Genomic DNA, 7,056 nt, shown 5'->3' with positions numbered 1-7,056 from the left:
CTTGCTAGAAGCCCGTAGAAGCCACGTAAAACTTGCAACAACAAAGTAAAGGACATCTAACTTGTTTTTGCAGGGCATGTTCTGATGTGATATGGTCAAGACATGATGTGATATACGTTATTGTTTGAGATGATCATGTTTTGTAAAAGTTATCAGCAACTAGCAGGAGCCTTATGGTTGTCTCTTTATTGTATGAAATGCAAACGCCATGTAATTGCTTTACTTTATCACTATGCGTTAACGATAGTTGTAGAAGCAATAATTGGCGAGACGACCACGACGCTACGATGGAGATCGAGGTGTCAAGACAGTGAAGATGGAGATCATGACGATGCTTTGGAGATGGAGATCAAAAGCACAAGATGATGTTGGCCATATCATGTCACATATTTTGATTGCATGTGATGTTTATCTTTTATGCATCTTATTTTGTTTAGTATGACGGTAGCATTATAAGATGATCCCTTAACTAAATTTCAGGGTATAAGTGTTCTCCCTGATTATGCACCATTGCGAAAATTCATCGTGTTGAGACACCACATGATGATCGGGTGCGATAGAATTCTACGTTCACATACAACGGGTGCAAGACAGTTTTGCACATGCGGAATACTCGGGTTAAACTTGACGAGCCTGGCATGTATAGACATTGCCTCGGAACACTGGAGACCAAAATGTCAAACGTGAATCATATAGTTGATATGATCAACATAGAGATGTTCACCATTGATGACTACTCCATCTCACGTGATGATCGCACATGGTTTAGCTGATTTGGATCACGTATCATTTAGATGACTTGAGGGATGTCTATCTAAGTGGGAGTTCTCAAGTAATTTGATTAATTGAACTTAATTTATCATGAACTTAGTCTTGATAGTATATTTGCATATCTATGTTGTAGATCAATAGCTCGCGATATAACTCCTATATATTTTTGATATGTTCCTAGGGAAAAGTTGAAAGATGATAGTAGCAATGATGCGGACTGGGTCCGTGATCTGAGGATTATCCTCATTGCGGCACAGAAGAATTATGTCCTTGATGCACCGCTAGGTGACAGACCTATTGCAGGAGCTGATGCAGTCGTTATGAATGTTTGACAAGCTCAGCATGATGACTACTTGATAGTTGAGTGTGCCATGCTTTACGGCTTAGAACCGGGATTTCAAAAACGTTTTGAACACCACGGAGCATATAAGATGTTCCAAGAGTTGAAATTTGTATTTCAAGCTCATGCCCATTTTGAGAGGTATGAGACCTCTGACAAGTACTTTGCCTACAAGATGGAGGATGATAGCTCAGCCAGTGAGCATGTACTCATAATGTCTAGGTACTACAATCGCTTGAATCAAGTGGAAGTTAATCTTCCAGATAAGATAGTGATTGACAGAGTTCTCTAGTCACTATCACTAAGCTACTAGAACTTTGTGATGAACTATAATATGCAAGGGATGATGAAAACAATTCCCAAGATCTTCGCGATGTTGAAATCGACAACGGTAGAAATCAAGATAGAGCATCAAGTGTTGATGGTTAACAAAACCACTAGTTTCAAGAAAAAGGGCAAGGGACAAAAAGGCAACTTCAAGAACAACAACAAACAAGTTGCCGCTCCCATGAAGAACCCCAAAGCTAGACCCAAGCCTGAAACTGAGTGCTTCTACTACAAATGAAATGGTCACAGGAAGCGGAACTACCCCAAACGCTTAGTGGATAAGAAGGATGGCAAAGTGAACAAAGGTATATTTGATATACATATAATTGATGTGTACTTTACTAGTGTTCATAGTAGCCCCTGGGTATTTGATACCGGTTCATTTGCTAATATTAGTAACTCGAAACAGGAGTTACAAAATGAATAGAGACTAGTTGAGGACGAGGTGACGATGTGTGTTGGAAGTGATTCCAAGGTTGATAAGATCACCATCGCATACTCCCTCTACCTTCGGGATTAGTGTTGAACCTAAATAAATGTTATTTGGTGTTTGCGTTGAGCATGAATAGGATTGGATCATGTTTATTGCAATATGGTTATTCATTTAAGTTAGAGAATAATTGTTGTTCTGTTTACATGAATAAAACCTTCTATGGTCATACACCCAATGTAAATGGTTTACTGAATCTTGATCGTAGTAATACACATATTCATAATAATGATGCCAAAAGATGCAAAGTTCAAAATGATAGTGCAACATATTTGTGGCACTACCGTTTAGGTCATATTGTTGTAAAGCGCATGAAGAAACTCCATGCAGGTGGGCTTTTGGAATCACTTGATTATGAATCATTTGATACTTGTGAACTGTACTTCATGGGCAAGATGACTAAAACTCCATTCTCCAGCACAATGGAGCAAGCTAATGACTTATTGGAAATAATACATAATGATGTATGCGGTCTGATGAGCGTTGAGGCTCGCGGCGGGTATCGTTATTTTCTGACCTTCACGGATGATTTGAGCAGATAAGGGTATATCTACTTAATGAAACACAAGTCTAAAACATTTGAAAAGTTCAAAGAAGTTCATAGTGAATTAGAGAATCATCGTAACAAGAAAATAAAGTTTCTACGATCTGATCGCAGAGGCGAATGTTTGAGTTACGAGTTTCGCCTTCATTTAAAACAATGTGGAATAGTTTCACAACTCACGCCACCTGGAACACCACAGCGTAATGGTGTGTCCGAACGCCGTAACCATACTTTATTAGATATGGTGCGATCTGTGATGTCTCTTACCGATTTACCACTATCATTTTGGGGTTATGCATTAGAGACGGCTGCATTCACGTTAAATAGGGCACCGTCTAAATCCGTTGAGACGACTCTCTATGAACTGTGGTTTGGCAAGAAACCTAAGCTGTCGTTTCTTAAAGTTTGGGTTTGCGACACTTATGTCAAAAGACTTCAGCCTCATAAGCTTGAACTAAAATCGGAGAAGTGTGTCTTCATAGGACACCCTAAGGAAACAATTGGGTACACCTTCTATCACAGATCCGAAGGAAATATCTTTGTTACTAAGAATGGATCCTTTGTAGAGAAGGAGATTCTCTCGAAAGAAGTGAGTGGGAGGAAAGTAGAACTTGATTAGGTAATTGTACCTTCTCTCGAATTGGAAAGTAACACATCACAGAAAACCATTCCCGTGATGCCTACACCAGCTAGAGAGGAAGATAATGATAATGATCATGAAACTTCAGATCAAGTTGCTACTGAACCTCGTAGGTCAACCAGAACACGATCCGCACCAGAGTGGTACAGTAATCCTTTCCTGGAAGTCATGTTACTCGACCAAGGCGAAGCTACGAACTATGAAGAAGCTATGATGAGCCCAGATTCCAACAGATGGCTTGAGGCCCTGAAATCTGAGATAGGATCCATGTATGAGAACAAAGTGTGGATTTTGCTGGACTTGCCCGATGATCAGCAAGCTATAGATAATATGGATCTTCAAGAAAAAGACTGACGCTGACGCTGATGGTAATGTTACTGTCTACAGAGCTCGACTTGTCACAAAAGGTTTTCGACAAGTTCAAGGGGTTGACTATGATGAGAATTTCTCACCGTAGCGATGCTTAAGTCCGTCTGAATCATGTTAGCAATTGCCGCATTTTACGATTATTAAATCTGGCAAATGGACGTCAAAACTGCATTCCTTAATGGATTTCTTAAAGAAGATTTGTATATGATGCAACCGAAAGGTTTTGTCGATCCTAAAAGATGCTAAAAAAGTGTGCAAACTCCAGAAATCTATCTATGGATTGGTGCAAGCATATCGGAGTTGGAATATACGCTTTGATGAGGTGATCAAAGCATATGGTTTTATACAGACTTACGGTGACGCCTGTATTTACAAAAGTGAGTGGGAGCTCTGTAGCATTTCTGATATTATATGTGGATGACACATTGTTGATTGGAAATGATATAGAATTTCTGGATAGCATAAAAGGATACTTGAATAAGAGTTTCTCAATGAAAGACCTCGGTGAAGTTGCTTACATATTGGGCATCAAGATCTATAGAGATAGATCAGGACACTTGATAAGATTTTCAATGAGTACATACCTTGACAAGATTTTGAAGGAGCTCAAAATGGATCAGTCAAAGAAGGAGTTCTAGCCTGTATTCTAAGGTGTGAAGTTGAGTACGACTCAAAGCTCAACCACGGTAGAAGATGGAGAGAGAATGAAAGTCATGCCCTATGCCTCAGCCATAGGTTCTATGAAGTCTGCCATGTTGTTTACCAAACCTGTTGTGTACCTTGCCATGAGTTTGGCAAGGGGGTACAATAGTGATCCAGGAGTAGATCACTAGATAGTGGTCAAAATTATCCTTAGTTACCTAAGAGGACTAAGCAAATGATTCTCGGTTATGGAGGTGATAAAGAGTTCGTCGTAAAGGGTTACGTCGATGCAAGGTTTAAACACTGATCTAGATAACTCTAAGTCTCAATCTAGATACGTATTGAAAGTGGGAGTAATTAGCTAGAGTAGCTCCATGCAGAGCATTGTAGACATATAAATTTGCGAAACACATACAGATCTGAATGTGGCAACCCGTTGACTACACTTCTCTCACAAGCAAAACATGATCACGCCTTAGTACTCTTTGGGTGTTAATCACATGGCGATGTGAACTAGATTATTGACTCTAGTAAACCCTTCGGGTGTTGGTCACATGGCGATGTGAACTATGGGTGTTAATCACATGACTATGTGAACTATTGGTGTTAAATCACATGGCGATGTGAACTAGATTATTGACTCTAGTGCAAGTGGGAGACTAAAGGAAATATGCCCTAGAGGCAATAATAAAGTTATTATTTTATATTTTCTTATTCATGATATTTTTTTACTATTCATGCTAGATTTGTGTTGATTGGAAACCTAAATACATGTGTGAATACATAGACAAACACTGTTGCCCTAGTGAGCCTCTACTTGACTAGCTCGTTGATCAAAGATGGTTAAGGTTTCCTAACCATGGACATGAGTTGTCATTTGATAACGGGATCACATCATTAGGAGAATGATGTGATGGGCAAGACCCATATGTTAGCTTAGCATATTGATCGTTTAGTTTTATTGCTATTAATTTCTTGTTGTCAAATACATATTCCTTCGACTATGAGATTATTCAACTCTTGAATACCGGAGGAATACCTTGTGTGCTATCAAACATCAAAACATAATTGGGTGATTATAAAGATGCTCTACAGGTATCTCCGAATGTGTTTGTTGGGTTGGCATAGATCGAGATTAGGTTTTGTCACTCTGAGTATCGGGGAGTATCTCTGGCCCCTCTTGGTAATACACATCATAAGAAGCCTTGCAAACAAGTGACTATTGAGTTAGTTGCGAGATGATGTATTATGAAATGAGTAAAGGGACTTGCCATCAACGAGATTGAACTAGGTATGAAGATACCGACATTAGAATCTCGGGCAAGTCACATACCGTTGGACAAAGGGAATTACGTATGTTGTCATAACGGTTCGACCGATAAAGATCTTCGTAGAATATGTAGGAGCCAATATGATCATCCAGGTTCCTCTATTGGTTACTGACCCGAGAGGTGTCTCGGTCATATCTACATAGTTCTCAAACCCGTAGGGTCTTAATGTTCGATGACGATATTGTATTATATCAATTATGTGATTTGGTGACCGAATGTTGTTCGGAGTCCCGGATGAGATCACGGACATGATGAGGAGTCTTGAAATGGTAGATAGGTAAAGATTAATACATAGGACAATGGTATTAGGACACCGGAAGTGTTTCGAGGGGTACCGGGTACTTATCGGGTCACTAGAAGGGGTTTCTGGCAACCCCGACAAAAGATATGGGCCTTATGGGCCAAGAGGGGAATGCACCAGCTACAAGGGGCTGGTGCGCCCGACATATGGGCCATCCAGGGATGGATAAGGAAAGGGGAAGGGACAAAGGCAAGTGTGGATTAGGATTCCCACTTCCTTCTCTCTTCCCCCTTCTTCCCTACCCCCTCCGTCAAATATGGAAGGGGGCACAGGGCAAGGAAGCCCCAAGGGGGCCGACGGCCAGCACTTGGGCACCTCCTGGCCTCTCCCCTCACCCTCCGACCTATATATATGTGGGGAGGGGGTGCCTAGAACACACAACAACAATTGTTAGCCATGTGCGGCGCCCCCCTCCACAGTTTACACCCACGGTCCTAGTTTTGTGGCGCTTAGGAGAAGCCCTGCGAGAATCACTTCACCATCACCGTCACCACGCCGTCGTGCTAACGGAACTCATCTACTACCTCGACACCTTGTTGTATCAAGAAGGCAAGGGACGTCACCGAGCTGAACGTGTGCAGAACTAAGAGGTGTCGTACATTCGGTGCTTGATCGATCGGAGCTAGAAGAAGTTCGACTACATCAACCACGTTGTTAAACACTTCCTCTTCCGGTCTACGAGGGTACGTGGACACACTCTCCCCCTCTCATTGCTATGCATCTCCTAGATAGATCTTGCGTGAGCGTAGGAATTTTTTAATTGCATGCTAAGTTTCCCAACACTATGTCCATGGCTCACACTCATGTATTGCGTGAATGTTGAAAAGGTTTGAGAACACCAAAAGTATGAAAGAATTTCTTGCCTTGTCATCAGGGTTGTACATGATTTGAATATTTTGTGTGATGAAGATGGAGCATAGCCAAACTATATGATTTTGTAGGGATAAACTTTCTTTGGCCATGTTATTTTGAGAAGACATAATTGCCTTGTCAGTATGCTTGAAGTATTATTGTTTTTATGTCAATTTAAATTTTTGTTTTGAATCTTATGGATCTGAACATTCATGCTACAATAAAGAAAAATTACATGGATAAATATGTTAGGTAGCATTCCACATCAAATTTTTTGTTTTTATCATTTACCTACTCGAGGACGAGCAGGAATTAAGCTTGGGGATGCTTGGTACATCTCCAACCTATATATAATTTTGTATTGTTCCATGCTATTATATTATCTGTTTTGGATGTTTTATATGCATTAATATGCTATTTTATATTATTTTGAAAAAAATTATTAACCT

This window comes from Triticum aestivum, chromosome 4A (genome assembly GCF_018294505.1).
Source record: "Triticum aestivum cultivar Chinese Spring chromosome 4A, IWGSC CS RefSeq v2.1, whole genome shotgun sequence".
In the NCBI taxonomy this organism is placed as follows: Eukaryota; Viridiplantae; Streptophyta; class Magnoliopsida; order Poales; family Poaceae; genus Triticum; species Triticum aestivum.
The sequence above is the reverse complement of the archived record's forward strand: the minus strand, read 5'-3'. Positions refer to the sequence as shown.